We start from the raw sequence: 20,071 nt of genomic DNA, 5'->3' as shown, positions 1-20,071 counted from the left end.
TACGCAAATTATTCATTCTGGGTATGAAGAACAGCGCATGTGTAGCTGTAAAGAAGTCGTTTACTCATATTCTTGTCCGCTTTCGAGAAATTTGACACTCAACTGATCTAGACCTCGGTGTTATCCTAGACAACCCAAAGCAACCTTAACGTGTGTTTCGAAAGCACTGAGATTACCTAAAAATACTAGACGCGGGAGCAACATGACCATTTACTACATGTATTTCCATCTTCATCTCTACGTTTAGGCAATGAAACACAGTTTCCCCCAAAGCAAACATGAGGAAAGGATGGAGCAAGTTATTGTTTTAACGTACATAGAAACGCAGCTTTCGCATCTAACCGTCGTATATAAATTTTTAAAATTGTTTTTCAGGTTTATAAAATAACAGAACACTATAAAAACCACCTTAAAGAGCAATTATGTCCCATAGTTGTGTTCGGGTCTCCGGAGGCAAAATATGAAAAATTGCCAACTGTATATTATTTTGCTGGTGCTTAACAGCATATAAAGAACGTACTAAAATGACAGGGTTCCAGGGAAAAGCTGATTTCTTAGAAGCAATGGTAAAGAGCTCCGAAGGTAGCTTTCTGGAACAGATTTGTCGCGCCTTGGATTATCAAAACTTGGCAGCCGGTACTTCAACATGAGTCATTAATTATTTGACCTTGCAAAAAAATTGTCTCATTAAATTTATGACCTGAAGCTGCTACAGTAAGTGCGGGTCTTCAAACTCATAATAGTGTCGCCATAAACGTTCCAAGCATCTGCCGTGAAACGAGCTGGTGCTCGACTAACACTGTCTGAATGTGAACGACGTCTTGCTTCACATTACTGGGTTGATGCTGATACACATAACTAATTTGTATCTTGAATCCACTTATTGCACCAAGCCAATAAAGTAAATCCTTCTAAACGTAATGAAATAATTCTTATTACACAGACCGTGGCATAAATTATCTCCACAATTATGCTTACGAGTGGAAATGCATTCAAGCTGAAAGGGAACCTCTTGATGTTCTTTACAATGTATTCAACCATGAGTAAGATTTGTTGCTTACACACCGGCTTTAAAAAGAAGTAAAAAAGTGATACTTCATGCAAATGCTTTCCTCTACAGGGTTCCCAGGACCGAGCTCTGTAAGATACAATATGATTGTTTGTCTTTCTGGTTCGCGACCGATTGTAAGGCAGAATGTTTTTGCAAACGAGTTGCTTTGAAAGTGAAGAAGCTCTTGTAAAAAGAAGCAAGTTAGCCACTCAACTTACAGTTGTGAACGGCACTCCGAAAAGAGTGCTCTGCTAGCGTATTCAAGGAGTTTCACCCTAGTGCTATTTGCTCGCTTCGTTGCATGTTCTGTTGTCTTGTCTATTGCTTCAGACTAGCACGATGAAAGAATACCTTCCGTACAAAATACTACCTTCAGTTGAACATGCACATGCACTAACGACCGCACAGCATCGAGATAGAACCTGAATACATAAATTTTCCTCTGATGCTAGCATGAGCCAAATATATCGGGTGCCGGCTTGGATATTCCCTTGTCAAGAAACAATGAAATAGCGCAATCCCTTTGCTGGGACAAATTGAAGAAAGCGAAGCCATCGAAAACAAACGACAAGCCAGGAGGCTTACATTACTTGAACGCTGTGGAATAATCTGAACGGAAACTGCGAGCTCGGAGAGGAATAGGTTCTTTCCGTAATTTGTGGAGGTAAGCCAAAACGAAGCTTTCTTGGGGGCTGCATTGGTGTTTTTTTTTCCCTTTTCCTTTTGGGTGCCTTATTCATAATGTCGTGTCTGAATTGCCCACTGTACTTGTTTAACCTGCCCTGCACACCAGGTCTTTCAGAAGACGCCAAACTAAGGACATAATGCACATGCCTTACTGGAATGTCTATGAAAGAATTAACTGAAAAGAATGTCAAGCTTTGCTGCAGCATGCGTGAACAAATCTCCAAATGCACACCGATATCTGAAACGAAGGCTGTCGTCCACCAGGTGCTTTCTTCCAAAGCCGAGACAAAAAAAGCTGTCAGATGCGTATATTCTTTTTAATAAACGTACTGTGCCTCATTGTGTTGTTCGTTGTGAAATGCATAACAGTATTATTATTGCCCGAGGCTCAATGATTCGCGGCTGAATACCTATATTTTTAAGTGGGGAAAAAAGCAAGGAAACTGCGTTGACTGGAACATTGCTCTATAAGTGGAATTGTTCATTTGTTTGCTACATAGTAGTTGTGTAAACAGATACATCGTTGACGAAATACCGAAATGAGATGACTGCGGACCAGACATTTGTTCATCTAGTTACTTAGAATCTCCTGAGAAGGCGTCTGGGTAACATATTACACGAAAACGCACTCAGAATTTCCTTTTCATGCAAGGAGAATTCAGAACAGTGAGAGCCTACAGCAGTCAGTGTAATGTTTATGGAAACGAGCTTCAGCTGAAAGGACATATATAGATGCACGCGTTTGTCGAAACGGATCCAGCTTTAGAAAACGGCCAATAGATCGTAGATATTCAGAAAAGAAATGTACCTTGTACCTAAAACAGTTGGTATAAAAATAAATGGATACTGATATGTTTTTTATCATATAGAATGTTCAACAATAGGCGTGGGCTGTAAATAAATATGTGGCACTTCTTCAAATAATTGTTTTACGATACCCACAGGTATTTCTCGCATTGATAAGGAGCCGTGCGTTACTCAGTGCGTGCAGCGCTGCTGAGAGATCAATTAAATGGCCGTTTATGTTCCTTGCATAAACTAAGATGGCGTTCGCATACACATTACTTAAATTTCCAATGAAGTTACGTGGCTAAATGAGCAGGTATGCCAACCGACTCGTCTGGAGCGTAGTTCACCAGTTATCCGCATCATGAAGCCAAAAAATTGGAGGACGCTTAAGCTTCGCCTTTAAGAGTGGAACGCGATAGCATTATCGAGACCCGTTCGCATCACATTTTTCTTTGAGTCCGTTTCACTGCAACGCAGAACGTGGGAAAGCCAGCTTACAAAGACCAAGCTTACACCAATCCCCTATAGTCGCCTTCACGTGAAATGCATTGCTGGGAAAACGTTTTTCAAGGGGCAATAAAAGTCGTCTTATATTAAAATGTGAAGGCCCTAGGACCTTGTTTTATTATTTAATAATTGTTCGCTATTAGCCGACACGCGCGCGTGTCCAAAACACATAGGCAGGCCAAGTCCACATTTGACCTGCCGAGGACGCGAGTGCCATCTCGATAAGATTTTCGCAAGTAGCATAGCCGAGCGCACCTCTGTTCGTATGGTAGAAATGCTGGCCAAATCGGTTTGTGTTTGAATTTTCTCGTAACAGAACTATGTTTTTTCGTACATTCAAATACCAGTCCGACGTCACCATGTCTGTAGGTTGTGGCTAAGTTGTACTTTACCATTTTTCTAACGGATTTCACTGTGAGAAATTCAATTTTTTTTCACTATCGCCTTGTACCACACGGACGGCCTGCGCGGTTGGGGTGGTTCAGAATTGTTTTATTCCTGCACTAACACCTTGCGCCACGCGGAGGGCCTGCGCGGTTGGCGCGGTTCGGGATGATTTTTCCGTCACGGACGCTGACATCCACGCCGACGCCGACGCCGGATTTTCTGCGACACGGGGCCTTAACGCTATGCCGTTAAAATGGCGCTGCGCTCAGTAGAACAGTGCTGAGTGGTGCTTGTCATCTGGTACTTGTGGCCGACGGCGTGCTACAAATAAAGCACACAGAGTGAAAAAAATCCCATCTGTAGCTATCAAGTTGTGTAGTGCGGGCCTACGGGTCTCAGGTATTGCGTGTCTAGAAGTTGCAAAAAGACGTAAAAACTTTGACGAAGAGAAAGTGAGCTCATCTCGAAGGGCGAATCACCGGAGGCCGCACCAAATAAAATCAACATGCACATTTATTTCTTCGCTGTGAAGCTAACTTAGGATCCCTCAAGCGGCATTATTCTCAGCGCCGGCAGGAGCATCAGCAGACACCATTTGTGTAAATGATGCTTTTAAGAACAGTTACTCAAGCGCGTATACAGTCATGTGGTTTACAAAGACAGGTTTACCAGCGATACAGTGGTATGGTTCCTTAGCTCATCTCAATAACATGTTCCCGAGAGAAAAGAAGAGCTAGAGATCCTTTGGGATAGCGATCACAAAACATGGTTAATATGGTCATCCCTTTCAGCGATCAAAGCAAAATACTACAAATGAAGCCTGTGGAAATTGCCACAATTTCCCAAAGTTGGTCAGTGCGTACGTATGCGTGGTCAGTGCGTACGTGCGTGGAACTGGTCAGTGCGTACGTGTTACCTAATGCTTACTCGATCCGACAAAGGAAGGTTCTATGGCTTCCGCGACGTCTGCTTGTGCAAAATAAGACTAACATCAATTTCAATAAAGTTCGATTGGAGGCATGTTAGTTTCGATGCAAAGAGCAAACGGCTGCACTATAACTCAGCAGAAAAGGGGAATCTGCAGTTGCTGAAAAAGACAAAATGTGGCAAGTTACTGCGCCAAAGGCAGGAAGGATTTACCAAAATGCTTTAGGAAAGCGAAGGACATCGACCTAATTATATGGGTTCAGCTCAGCTCCAAGTGCAAGATCCTTGCTCCAAACGTTTCAACCACCATGGTGGCTCGGTGGTTATAATTCTGCTGCTGAGCAATGAGGAGGTCGTGGGCTTCATCACCTGCCATGGTGGCCACATTACGATAGGGTTGGAATGCGCAACGAGGGGGAACTTAGGCCTAGGTGTACGATGAAAAAAAATTCCAGTTCACAAAGTATTCGGGAGTACCCAATTGCGGCGTCCCTCATAGCTCGTGTAATGGTTGCTTCATGACGTTGAACCTTATAATTTAATACATTCAAGCAATACATGGCTTTACCAAACCATGAAGAAATTACGTACCAGTTCCCAGCATAAACTTTAAAACAACTCCGCACCTGTTCAAAACCGCTACAACTGCAGTGCCAGGTTCTTGCATAGAAGCTACAAAAGTAATTCCGGCATTTCGTTCTTTCTGTCAATATCCGAATTCCCCATTCAGCTTTGCTTGCAGTGCCAGGAATTGTATTTGAAGCGCCCATCATGGCTGAAATCAGCGGCAGCGATAATGTCAGACACGTCTCTTGTCATGTCTGCGACTAGTAAGGACAACGACGCGCGCGGAAGTACCGTTATACTGATAGCAGTGTCATTTTTCCGTCTTTATGCAGCTAAGTGGTTACCCACGCTCGTTCGGCACACCTACTCCTCTAGCCATCTTGATGAAGCCGTTGAGTACCCTATTCACAATTACCTGAAGCAATGCGCCCGAGCACTTCAATCCTAAAGGGAGCAGGTTATATTCGTGCACTTCAATAGGTGTGACGAATATAGTGAACTTCATTCTGTCTTTCCTCACAGCTACTTGCCAGTACATTTTACACATGCTATTCTTGAAAACTATTTGTATCAGCGGGTCATAGTCGAATATCTTAAATATTCTTGGCATTGGGAAGAGAAATAGATGTCTTTGCTTGTTGAAGATCAGGTAATCTATACATAATTGGAAAGATCCATCTTCTTTAGGCATGATCGTAATAGGGGAGGGAAACGAAGACGTGAACGATCTAGACATGCCAGCGTCCAGGATTTATGGAATCTGCTGTCTTAACGAATTAATTTTCTCGTGGCTCAAGGCATATGCTTTTTTACAACACTTTCGTCTCTCAGTTCAAAGGGAAATTCGATTGTCGTGGTAGGTGTAGGATAGGCACCAGTAGAGATAAGATGAATCGATTCACTTTGTTGGTGAACGTAACCATTCTGCATTCGGCTTCGATAATATGGGAGCATTTCCCTATGTTATCAGTTGTCATGACATCAGTGCGCAGTACGTTTATTTTGAGAAGTTTCCTGTCGAGTCGAGGTAGAAGAAAACTAAAATTGGCAACCGACACTGCGATGCTCTTTACACGTAACATATGGTCTCTAAAGGTAACGTCTGCCTCAGCGCTTTTAGTTGACTCCCTGTCAGCTTCATCATTGCTGCAAACCCTAATTGATATCCCTAGACAGATGTGATCTTTAGCCCCATCTTCTCATTTATTAGGCAAGTTGAAGCACAGGTGTTAGTCATCACTGAGATGCCAGAACCGTTTACAACCACTGCAGCGAACAGTATGGTTTGGTTTGCGATGAACCTGGTCTCTTGTTCAAGCATATGGCCCCGCGAATTAAGATAGAACCACTCTTCAGGTGGCCTGGTTACCTCAGTCGATTGATGTTGAGCCTGAGTTGTCATGTAGGAATTCACGTAAGGTGGACCACATTTGCTTATTCACCATACGTCCTTTGACATATGTTGGGCCTCTTGTTTCCACGTAACCTCAGTTGTGGGTCTGGATGCTACCTACCGCAAACAATGAATCAGCAACTCAGAAGTAAATGATGCCTTTATTTTTATTATTTTTGAGTCTCTCTCTGTATTCCATCTAGTGTTACAGGCGCAATGCAGGATGGTGGAAGCTTTGTTTCTACTTCGTGCAGCATTTAGAACTACATCTGCAGCTACATCTTATGCAGAACATAAGTGGACATCATCATCATGATCAGCCAATATTTCTGTCCACTGCAGGACTAAGGCCTCTATCTGTGATTTCCAATTACCCCTGTCTTGAGCTAGCTGATTCCAACTTGCGCCTACAAATTTCCTAACTTCATCTTTTTGTCCCATCGTTTCCCATCCTATCGTTTTGTCCCAATCGTTTTGTCCCATCTAGTTTTCCGCCATCCTCGACTGCGCTTCCCTTCTCTTGGTATCTATTCCGTAACTCTAATGATCCACCGGTTATCTGCCATACGCATTACATGGCCTGCCAAACTACAGTTCTTAATTTCAGCTAGAATATTCACTATCCCCTTTGCTGTCTGATCCACACCGCTCTCTTTCTGTCTCTTAACGTTATGGCGGCCACTTTTTGGGCGATCGCCGTTTTTGTGGAGCTTAATTGTTCTCGAGATATGTTAGACCCATATGTTAGCCCCGGCAGAATGCTATGATTGTACACTTTTCTTCTCAACGACAGTAGTAAGCTACCAGTAAGGATTTGGCAATGCCTGCCATATGCACTCCCACCCATTTTTATTCTTCCGTAAGTTACCTACTCATGATCATTATCCCCTGTGAGTAATTGACCTAGAAAAACGTACTCCTGTACAGACTCTAGAGGCTGACTGGCGATCCTGAATTCTTGTTACCTTGCCAGGCTATTGAACATTACCTTTGTCTTCTGCATATTCATCTTCAACCCAATTCTTACACTATCTCGGTTAAGGTCCTAAATATTTGTTGAAGTTCGTCGCCAGTATTGCTGAACAGGACAATGTCACCTGCAAACCGAAGGCTGCTGAGATATTCGCCGTTAATCCTCACTCCTAAGCCTTCCCAGTCTAATGGCTTGAATACTTCTAAGCGTGCAGTGAATATCATTGGAGAGATTGTGTCTCTTTGCCTGTCTGCATGCGAATCATAATCATCATCAACACGTGCCGATCATCTCCAAAGAGCTAGTTAGCGTTGGCGCGACAGACGCCACCCACATATTGGCCAACCCCTGCCTTGGGTATTTGTCATACTATGGAAATCATAATCATTACCAACGCACGCACAGGCTTTCTTGCCGACCCCAATTGTGGGTATGTGCCAGAATACGGGAATCATGATCATCAGCATGCGGCGATAATTGCAGAGTGCTACTAGGTTTTGGCAAGAAAAGAGTGTATACGGCTGTGGCCTACGAAGGCTGTGAGGTATTCATAGGTACAGAAAGAGTAGTTAGTAGTGGCGGAACGTTTAGAGCATCGGGTTGGTGAGCACGGGGCCGAAGTTCGAATCCCACTGCAAGACGCGCTTAAGATGTTTTTCAAAGTTGAAGTGAATCTACTTGATGAGAACGCGACCAGTGACAGATCGACAATTAGCGGTTATTCATTAGCGGTTATTGTCACTGACTCACTGTCTGTATGCACAGCACTTACAGCCTCGTCAAATTCAAAAATTTTGCGAACATTTTGTTCAATGGTTCCTTCGTACTTGCGGCAAGTATTCTTGCTTTGGGTACCGGGACATCGGGGTTTGCACTTGAATGAAATGGCTGATTCACTCGCACGAGCATCACTTAATGGCCCTGTCATATCTGTTTTGCCGACATCAGCTTATGTCACCGCGGCTAGGTACAGAAATTTCTCTATATCGCAAAATTCCGCAAAATCTATTTTAACATCGTCTTCTGATTTCCATCATCTTTGCTTCTCATGGAATAAAAATTGGTGTACATCAAGGCAATTGGAAGTCTCCATTACAAAATTGAGATGCCGTATACCGCCACTAAATTTTTACTTACACAGGTCTGGTCTCGCGATATCCCCTTTATGTTCTTTTTGCAATGAATCCGAATCCATTGAGCATTTTTTCCTTTCGTGCCGCCGATTTTTAAGAGAAAGAAAAATCTTAGAAATTGCATTTCGAAATCTTGGCTTATTATTAACCTCACCAACCATTCTCTCCTTTGGGGCGACTTCACTGGGACACAGTCACAGGGATGCTTTTCTTGCAGTTTACAATTTCATTAGAGATACAAAAAGATTACCTTGCTGAATTTCTAGAATTATGAATTATTCCTATTACTTCACTTCTTTATGACGAAATTCCTTTATCTCAAAATTAAGATTAAATCTCAAATTAAGATTAAGTTTTTTGTAAAATTCGAGAAATAAACATAATTGAAACCGCCTGCTTCTAGGCCAATCCCCCGTAGTGGGTATGCGCCAGAGTTTGGGAAACAAGACAAGACAAGACAAGATCGACAAACCAGCGAGGGACCAGTGCAGGTAAAACCATGGAATGGCAGGCAAAGAAATCTTCGCTTAAAAAGTAAGAAACACACAGGGATGGTCGGATCGATACTGCAATCAACGCATGTGTGCATTGTGATAAAGGTGCAGGCGGACACGAAGGCATTAGACAATGGTGGCTTGATATCACTTGTGCCATGAAATCACCGCATATTCCATCGTTTATGATAGTGAGCCAATTAGGATACGAGTGTTGAGGGGATGCCGATGCCACCTCTTCGAGTATGAACCTTTCTCTGTATGCTTCAGGCAGAGGCAGACGAAAGAAAAAAAAAGCACTGCCGACTAAACTACCCCCGTTCCTGAATGGACAGCGAATGGCATCTCCTTAAGTCTAGATGTACCCGCAGACACATGCACAGACGCACAAACATAAACACACATCGCGAATTTGCACAGCACACACGATGCATTACTACTCTACCGTGGCGTCGTTTCGTCGCATCGATTGCCGCATTGCAAGTGTCCTAGCAGGCCCGCATGCGCGGTAACGTGCTTTTTCAAATACAGGAGACATGTACGAAAGCTCCCAAAGCTTGACGGAGGACGCTCATCAGTTGAGCGGACGCCCCTCTGTTTGCGATGAATATCGCCACGATCTCGAAAGCCGTCCTTCTGCGAGAAGACGAGGTGCAGCTGTCTAATAGATCGCAAAGCCAGTGCGTCAACACAAAAATCTCCAGCATCACTGTTCGGCCAGCTTATGCGCGTGAGGGCTGCTGTCGTTTATCTAGGTACACTGGAATGCATTTATTCTTAGCTGACATCGCTGGTTTTGAGAGGACCAACTGTCCTTTCTCAGCACCTTGCTGCATGTGGTGCTTGCCATTGATATAGCACAAATGTGTGTGCCTGGTTGCCATCTACCCTCGAGAACTTATCACCCCTTCGTTGGGCAGAGGCTTTTCGCACTAGGCTTACAGTAGGTCACGCTTGTAAGCACATTTACGTGTGTAAGTGCCGACAAAGCACGAGAGCACGACGTACGGCAAAGATCTGTGTCATATTTCAACGAGCGGGGCGTAGCGAAAGTGGCATCTGCGTCGATGTCACTAACACGAAATCTGCGAGTACATGTTGGAAGCCGGCGATGCCATCTGTCGAGAAAGGTAAGACTTGTTTCTTCAGATTGCACCCTCTGTACACACTAAGAAATGTCATTGGCTCATCAATTCTCTCTACGCCATATATCTAAATTTGATGTTTACTTAGTGAGCCCTTCGACACATATTTATTATACCTATATCTGCAACGGCCCATATAGATACATAAATATGGAACAAAACATTTGCTGCAATCAATAAATAGAAATGTGTGGGACCAATGTAAACTGCCACATGTTATGTGGTGTGTTATGTTAACGGGGAGACACATACTCCTGGGTCATATGTATAGACAGACAATATGCCTTAGCGTGACGTAATCTTGTACTTGGAAGCTGCAAAACTTATTTCGTGCCTTAACTTTGGCTGGTTCATTAATATGAAACTGGTGAGCAAGAAGACAATAATTTGACTTCTTCACAACGCTGTATATTTAGCCAGATAATATATTCATGGAAACAATTTTACTACAAAGCATAAGTAACAAAATCTGATTGTAGGTGCCTGTGTCCTTCACCCCAGAATATGGTGCTTCCGCTAAACTACTGCCAGAACAATTACTACGCATACCGAAGTCTGAGCTAAAACAAGAAATAAAAAAATTCTGCAGATTCCACTTAGAGTTGGAGTCGATGCTGTGCAAAGCATATTGTGCTATCCATCATTGCGTGGCGTTTGGTAAAGCAAGGCAGATGGACGAACGTGTTTCTGTATATTGAATAGTGGTGTGTGTGGGTCGCGAACCTACCTGTGTGTGACGACAACCACATGACAACGACCGCGTTGAAGACGATCGTGTGGCGGCAATGGCACAATTCCTACGCCAGCCCTTCGATGCGAGCTTAGGATGTGGCGGTTGTTGGATTCTACATGGGTCGTCGACGGATTGTGACGGCTTATGATGTCAAAGAGACTTCTTGCTATACAATCGTACGTACCTGTGTCTATGTCATGAGTTGTATTCTGAAACGACGATGACATTTGTACTTTGGAGAAGAAAACGTTAAAACAGAAATAATTTAGGCTATCTCGAAGACGGTATAACGCTGAAAAGTTTGTATACGTAGCGCAAGTTGCTATAAGGAAAGTAGTGGGGAAAGTGGGATAGTGCTGGAGATTGCGCAGTCTATATAACACGGCGCAGCTAAGCGTGACTAGTCACCAGAGTTGACGGCGAGAAAGTGGCACAGGACACACGTGCCAAGTGTTTAAAAGAGCTAGCTTGCCTTGGAACATGTAAAGTATGCGTGTAGTCGTGGTCATTTAATTAACGTTAATTTCCATGTGTATGCATTCAATGTATTCCTTACTTAGGTGAGGACTGATACAAAGAAACTCTTAACATCACCACCATCGAAAACAAGCGTCGTATGCCCTTGAATTAGATTTCTGTAGCACACAGCAAATGCTTTGTTTATCAAAGCTGGGTGGTTGACAACGGTAGCTCCCTGTTCTATGACAAGGATCTGCTTTGATAAGGTATACACTCTTTCATTTACAAGCGAGCGACTCGATGGCTGGTCCGTCAAATACTGCTGCGTCCTCGCACGTACTGGAGCCTGTAATTGTGACTCAACACCCTGCATCTCGTCTATATACTGTCCTGGATACAAAAATTCATGTTCGTGTAGCTCATGTAACAATTTACACAAAATTTGTAATTTTTTTTCCCAGGATATAGCAGACACGCCTGCAGTTTTTTTATTACTTTAAGCTCTTGTTTAAACGTTTCCTACCGTGGAAATATCGACAAGTTCCGACATTTATTCAAATGATTTATCGACGTTAATGAATGGCGGCAAGCATTTCTCTGCTATGAAAACGAAAAACTCCAGGATCTGATGACCTTACCGCTGAACTTTACCTATCATTGAGCGCAATATATATTGTTAGATACGCTCAATTAGCTAGCATCGGTCAAGTTCTTCGAACGCGACCACCCGCTGTTGCAGGGCAATTATGGTGCGCAGGTGCGCATCGACCACGCTATCCAATCCCGTGCGTGGAGCCTTGTCTCCCCCTGCGTGACGCTTCCCGAAATTCCAACTCAGCCCCGGCCCTATTCGAGGTCGTTCACCCTCGTCCTGGGAAAAGCTGGCTCGCAGCACAGGCACGTCATTCAAGAACAACCCGACCCCTCCCGCTAGGCGCCTTCCAGGCGGTGAGGGAACTCCTCACGGAGGTCAGTCATCGGAAAATGGGGCCCATGGAGAATCCCCATTGGCTGAACATTACGACACCTGCACAGGCTCGACGATCGCATGAACGAGATGACAACTCCACGAGCTCGACGCCTGGCTCAAAATGACATGTCCCCGACGGACTCAAGCCTGCGAAAAAGCGAGGAGAGACGCTCTTCTCGCCGCGGGCCGCCGCGTCCGATTTGCTACCGGCCGTAACGATGACTTTTTTACTGTTATTTTGCTTTTTCTATTCTTGTACTTAATCTAAATAAACTTTCATTGTTCTAACTCCTCATCAACGTCGGCCAACTCTCGCACTCGACAGCAAAATCAAATATATATATATATATATATATATATATATATATAATTAAAAATTGATAAAACAATCAATAATAAAAAACCTTCCACCTCCGTTGAAATTGGCGCGCACGTGAAACGCTTCAGACTTTATGACACCGATAAAGGTGGGGCTTTGTCCAACATGTTCAAATGTCGGGTTGATCACGCTTCTTTAGTCAATATCCTCTAACTCGAACGGCACATATGGGCCCAGAACTGCCCTACGGGTGTTGTCTCTCAAACCTCCACTTTTTCTGGGTCACCAAGCACGCGCGATTGTTGCGGATATATTCTTCTAAGGGGCCGCAGCCTTCGATGCTGGTTGGGAGAGTTCAGTGAAGCAATAAGTCGTTTGGGCAGCTTTCCGCAAATGTGAAACAACAACAACAACAGGAAAGGGGGAGGCCGAGGCGCGGACGTTCATACACTGGCGACGGCTACGTTCTCCTCTTCACCTTTATGCCATAAAGCGTCCTTTTCCCAACGAAAACAAACTTTCCCCCGTCGCAGAGGGGCTGTGTTTTACCTTTATAGGAAGTCTAGGAAATCAATGAGGCTTCCTGAAGAGAAGCCCTGAACATGACCTTATAGGTTCCCTCTTGGTTCAGTGTATATAAAGACGACGTGGTCAGCTCGCTGCTTGGGAGCATAGCGCGCCTTTTATATTATCTGCTTCAGGGTAAAGTTTATTTTCATGTTATCAAAACACGCCTGGACATGCTCCAGCTACATTCCACTACCTGAAGCTCTGGGAACACTCTCGCTCACGTACACAAAATAGACGTAGATCGAAGACGTGCTATGCATGCGTGCGTCAGTGGCGCCAATGCTGGGGCGTTGAGGACTGTCTTTCTTATTCTTTTTCCACATCTCTCTCGCGACTTCAAGCACAATGTGATAAAGTCGACTTGGAGTGTATGGCCAGAGTGTCGGATATTTATAGGCAAGGTGGTTGAAGAGTAGGCATTTTACTTCGAGTGCTTTTTCCGGACAGCACAGGCAGTGACCGATGCCGTGTGACTTCAATTCAGTGGCCCCCGGCCAAACCAACGTGTCACGTTCTGTCAAAAACCATATATCGCATAAAAAAGCTATATGGACATATTTCTTCCGGAAAGTTTTCAAATTATTAAAACGCGAGTGGCATGCAATTTCATTTTTTATATATATTCTTTACTTTTTCTCCAAAAAACGTAAAGTTGTTGCTCTGCTACTTTGTTCTTTCAGTTTGCTTAGCCTGTTGAGTTTGTCTGAGCAAGGATGGTGTTGAAGCAGTGCTGCATGGTTTTCTTGAGTTTTTAGTCATCGCTACTTTTTACATCTAGGAAAGCGTTAGAGAAAAAAAAATGTCGCAGCTTCGCCCGAAAAGCGAAGCATCAATTGCGATAGCAACATAGCAGAGAGCTATTCGGAGTAGGGATAGTAGTTTTATCGGCTGCATAAACTTGGACGCATGCGCTTACTATCTGAATTAACGCGCGCGGTGTCAGCGCGCACAAGCAAACATGAATAGATCACACGGAATGACCGCAGACAACGACTGTCAAAGCGCTGGCAGCAAGCGCAGCCGCCGCAGCGGGCGAAGGTTCGTGCGGTCTATCGCTTCAACGGAAAGTGAGCGGCGAATGCACGGCGCATACAAAAGTTAGAGCCGGGTGGAGATCACTTTTAAGAGACGGTGCGGGCGACCGCCACAGCGGGGCAAAGTACAAACGCAATTGTTGACAGAGTAAAAGCTGCCGTCACCCCCCTTCCCGCACTGCCTTCCCGCTTTCTTGCTTTCGCGTGGGAGATTGAGTGGCCAGTTCCTCTTGTGGCTGTTACAAGATAAGCATTTGGTGCCGCAGCAAAGCGTCGCCCCGCCTCTCTCTCTCCCATAGCCCCACGGCCTTTCGCGCGACGGTCGCGTTCGCTTTCCGCCGTGCGTTCGCTCTCCGTGATAGCGCGCGTTCCCCGCGTGCTTTCACTTGCGCATACGGCGCGCGGCGACGATTTTATCGCCTTTGGACTTTATACGGAACCTCACGGTGACGGCGACGCCGACGGCAGAAATCTAGTTGAAGTGTCCATATAATAAAACTGTCAGCCCTTCCACTGGGGTGGAGATGGAAGACCAGCGAAGCTGCACTACGGTGGGAATTATGTATTTCCAATTATGACTACTAAGATGTGATGGTCTAATTGGTTATTTGAACTATTAAAGAATGAGAAATACAGGGTGTTTCAGCGAACAATTTCAAAACTTATTGAAGGTTGCATGTGGCAGATAGCCCAATTCTAGTTAATGAGCTGGTCTACTCGAAGAGGGCGACATTACTTGCACAAAAAATCGGAATGCATAATCGAATAATTAACAAAAATTCACTAATTAAGTTATCAACTAATTACCTGTTTGCCTATACTGCAATTTACAAATTGTAGCCGTGGAGTTTGCAAGGCAGATGCGCTTCGAATTATTTCTCAGGATGACAGCAGTTTCGAGATAATAATTACCGAACTTTGCGGAGAAATGCACTGGCGTTCCAGTTAGGTTGTTAGCAAAACGTCGCTTCATGCATTGAAGCTCAAAATTAACTGGAACGCCAATGCATTTCTCCGCAAATTTCGGGAATTAATATCTCGAAACTGGTGTCATCTCGAGAATTCGTTCCAAGTGGATCCGCCTTGCGAACTCCACGGCTACAATTGGTAAATTGCAATATGGGCCATCAGGTAATTAGTTAAAAACTTAATTAGTGAATTTCTGCTAATTATTCGATTATGCATTTCAATTTCTTGTGCAAGTAATGTCTGCCTCTTCGAGTAGACCAGCTCATGAACTAGAATTGTGCTATCTTCCACAGGCAACCTTTAAGAATTTTTGAAAGTGTTCGCTGAAACACCCTGTATATATCATCCGGTGGTTTTTATTTATTTAGTGACCACAGGGACCATGGTCGCTACGGTACAGCGCCATAGAGTGTACGGCAACGGTGGGCAGAGAGAGAGAGAATAACATTTTATTGATTGGACAGGAAAGGGGTGTTGGGAGCGGGCGGGTGGGTCCCTCTTCCGAGACTCCACTGGCCAGAGCTGCTCGCCGGGCCTGGTCGAGTAGACCCTTCTGGGTCTCCAGGTCCGCGCCGGCGAGGATGGTCTCCCACTGCTCCCTATTTGTGAATTTGGACCCCAACAGGGGGGAATTGAATTTTGGGGGCCTACTCGTGCATTCCCACGTTACGTGGGCGAGAGTTGGCTTCCCCCAGCCCCATGGACAGTGGCTTGGATAGGCCGTAGGCCAAATGGCATGCCACAGCCCGAGGTGCGGGTAGGTATTTGTCTGAATTAGTCTCAAATCCCGGGCATCCGCTCCGCTCAGACTCGGATGGGGCCCCGAGTATGTTCTGCGTTCCAGACGCTGATGCTCAAGGATGTCGCGTGGAGATGTCAAATGATCGAATCGGGGTTTCTCGGGCTGCACTCCCGCTCGGCAAGCCAATTCTCGAGCGAGAGCATCTGCCCTTTCATTGCCCGCAACCCCCACGTGGCCCGGGCACCAGATGACACTGTGCGTTTCCCGGAGCGTGTGACCTAGTATGCGTAGGGCACATGCCGGTACTCTGCCTTGCATGAACAGGCGACAAGCCACCTGTGAGTCCGTGAGGATCACAGAGGGCTGGCCGGCTGCATCTTTGGCCTTAATTGCCATTGCAACGGCGGCTGTCTCCGCCGTGCCTATGGATTTGCTCCTAATTGTTGCGCTAATTTGGAATTTCGATCGATCCATCGAGCTTGTGGCCACTATTACATGGCCACCTGGCCCCGGAGCTGCATCTGTGTACAGCGCTTCAGAACAATTTCCAAATTTTTTTTGAAGTTGGTGTGCCCGAGCCTTGCGCCGGCCCTGGTGGTAAAAGGGGCTCATGTTTTTGGGAACTGGGGCCACTATGAGGTTTTCGCGTATCGCTCTAGGTAGAGCCACTAAGTCTTCCTCGCAGTAGTGCGGTCGTACGGAGTAGCCTAATGTTTCTAGCAGCTTTCTCCCTGTTGGGGATAAGTTTAGGCGCTCTCTTTGCGATATTAATACCACTGCCTTAAGTTCTTCGAAGGTGTTGTGCAACCCCAATGCACATAGTTTAGCCGTGGAGGTGCTCATAGGGAGTCCGATGGCAGCTTTGTAGGCCGTTCGTATAAGGGCGTCTGTCTGCTCCAGATCCGTTTTACACAACTCTTGGTAAGGGAGGCTGTATGTAATGCGGCTGATTACGAAGGCGTGAACAAGTCTCAAAGTTTAGGCCTCGCTAAAGCCGCTACGATGCTTCGTCACTCTTCGTATAATTCTAGAGATTTGTTTGACTGTCGTTCGGAGAGTTCTGATTGTTTTATCTGCGCGCCTGTTACTTTGAAGGCGAAGGCCGAGTATGCGCATTGTTTGTGCCTCTTTGAGCTCTTCGCCATCGAGCTGGAGCGAGAATTGTGGTTTGCGGTACCCTCTGCCGTGAATTCTGATGAATTCAGATTTCTCCGGCGCGCAAGCCATACCGCCCTTTACTGCAAAGTGGTGTACTGTCTGTATTGCTTCTTGTAGCACGCTTTCTTTGTGCCCCAGGGATCCTTCTGTTACCCAAAGCGTGATATCGTCTGCGTATAGCGCGAATTTTAGGTCCGGTATTTTTTCCAGTTCTTTAGCTAGCCTGTTCATGCCCATATTGAAGAGCAAAGGGGATAATATTGAACCCTGTGGGGTTCCACGATTGGGCATCTCGAGAGTTTCAGATCGGACTTCTCCTAGACCTATTGTGGCTTTTCGGCCCGTTAGGAAGGATCGAATGTAGTTATAGGTTTTTTCTCCGCACGCCGTACTGCTTAGTTCTTGCAGAATTAGGTCGTGTGCTATGGTGTCGAAGGCGCTTTTCAAATCTAATGCCACCACTACGTGTTCTGCTCCTGTTGGGATGTTGGTGATAACCTCGTCATGCAGTCTTAGGAATATGTCTTGCGTGGATAAATGCTGCCTAAAACCGTACATGCTGTCAGATAGGTAGTCGTTTTCTTCTAGGTGGTTAGTTAATCTATTTAGTATGACTTTTTCAAATAGTTTTCCTAGACATGAAGTGAGAGATATGGGCCGAAGGTAAACGGTGGGCATGTTCTTCATAAAGACGTCACCAACGCTGCGCGCGTTTGGTGCGAACGCGAGCAAAACGCCGCCGTCGTCGACAACAGTTGTACGCGTTGTTTCTGTGACCGCACGCAACTGCTGTCAAAACACTGTCTACGTGAAGGAACGGCTAAACGCCGTTGTTGACACTGTTAGGGAAGTAGAATTAGGGGAGAGGCTGATGAGAGCGCAGAGAGAGTGGACGGCAGAGGCCGGCAGGGCTGCGCGCAAGCGCCGCCATGGGAGCCGCCGGTCCGCCTTAGTTCACTGAGTTGCCTGAATGTGACGCTACCCAGAGGGTACGACTAAAACCCCTATATAAGAAAGGTACCGCCATCTACTCTTTCCTCCGCCGCCTCCTCTCCTATAGCGCTTGCTTTTTTTCTTTACTTTTTGCTTGCGAAAGCCAAGTCGACGGTGGCGCACCTAGAAAGTCCACGTTGAAGCTTTCAGGCCGGGCGCGCGCCGCCACCGCCGTCGGCAACTGCGGCTGCGCAGAGGACATTCAACATGGCTCTGAGGCGGAAAAAAGGAAAATATAAAGAAGTGAAAAGCTCGAGCTATCATCGTCCAATCGGAGATACAGGAGAGAGAGAAGCGGCGTTTATCAAAGGATGGCGGTACTTTAATTATATAGGGACTTTAGGTACGACTGCTTGCATCACGCGTGCCTCTCAGCCACTAAGCACGCGCCGCTGCCGTTCCGGAGGAGATGCGGTCGACGCTTCACGCGTCTGTCGAGATTAGTTCCTCCGACTTCCGTCATGAGGCGCCACTCAGAGGGTACTGTCTCCCACCACCGTAAAGCAGGCGTGAGCGCTAGCCGACGGGAGAGAGCAGGAAAGCGTTCGCTCCCCGTGAAAGCGCGTCCCTCGCCCTCGCGCATTTTCACTCGCACATACAGCATACGGCCAATGAGAGTTTTATTGTATTGCCGGACGCGACCATCGAAGAGTGAGCCCTTAACATCTTCACTTTAAAAAGAAATCAAGCCATGGTGCTGTATGAAAGATTTTTTTGCAGATCCGGTCAAATCAGCGATTCTGCAAACGGAAGGACCTGTAATAAACTCCAGGCCCATAAAGATTTAGGTCCGGCTTTGTTTCCCAGCCAGGGTTCTTAGTCGAGCGCTTGGTGCGCTTTCTAATCGGCCGCTTCGTATGTTTCAGTGCCTCAGGACGTTGCTCTGTGCGCTGATATCATCCTTTGCACTGCATTACATGCACATTATTTCTGCAAATCTTGCGAAGAACAAGCCTTGACATGCCTACGCTTCCTGCACTCAAAATTTATGTGCCCCATCTTAGTTAACTGTGGAAGTACCATCAACATGCGAAGGTACTACTTTTTTTAGGGGCAATATTTAAAAAAATTGTTCGGGCCGAATAATGCTAAATACACGGAATGAGAGCATTTCGAACTGCTTTCCCGATCAGAAAGTTGTTCTCGCATTTAAGTACTGCCTTGCACGGTACTAATGTACGGCACGTTCATGATAGCATGGTGTTGTTGGTGCCGTATTTTCACCATCGAAAATTGTTGCATTGGGCGTCGGGGAAACCGCTTCCTTTACAACGAGTTGTGATTCTATTCTCAAGCCTTAGGTATAGCACAGTAACATGTAAAAAAAAAAAAAAACTAGCGTAGCTTGCACTGGAGGTGCAATGCTTAAGAGAGAGCGGAGCTTATGGGCACCTAGCTTGTCCTGGCTTTTGGGCTAGGCTAAGGACTGAGTCATCCGCAGCATTTTCCTGAATTTTTTGAGTATTTATCGATTATTGATTAGCTAATCATTGGCTATCAAATGGCTATCGCAAGGTATTGGCCACGTATTTGGGCTAGACTAAGCACTACCAAGTCATCCCCAGCATTTTCCGGAATTAATTGATTAGCTATTGATTGGCTATCGCAAGGTATTGGCTACGTATTTGGGCTAGGCTAAGCACTGTGAAGTCAACCCCAGCATTTTCCGTATTTTATTCATTATAGATTGATTATCGATTGGGCAATGATTGACTATTAATTGGATATCGCAAGGTATTGGCTACGTATTTGGGCTAGGCTAAGCACTACCAAGTCATCCCCAGCATTTTCCGGAATTTATTTATTATTGATCGATTATCGATTAGCTATTGATTGGCTATCAATTCTGACTTAGTTTAGGCAGTCCCAACCATGCTTAGCTATACTTAACCAGGCTCAGCTTCGTCAGTTCACGGGTGTATGTGCCATTGCGCTTGGAACTTTTGTGCATAACCGCCAGGATCGGCCTACATTTTTTATGCACGACTAACGGAATAACGGCCGGCTTAAACAACTCCAACGTTAAAAACATGAATGACAACTTAACAAATACATTCACATCTTCAGAGCC

This window comes from Dermacentor silvarum, chromosome 2, assembly GCF_013339745.2.
Source record: "Dermacentor silvarum isolate Dsil-2018 chromosome 2, BIME_Dsil_1.4, whole genome shotgun sequence".
Classification (NCBI taxonomy): Eukaryota; Metazoa; Arthropoda; class Arachnida; order Ixodida; family Ixodidae; genus Dermacentor; species Dermacentor silvarum.
This window is presented reverse-complemented; position numbering follows the sequence as displayed.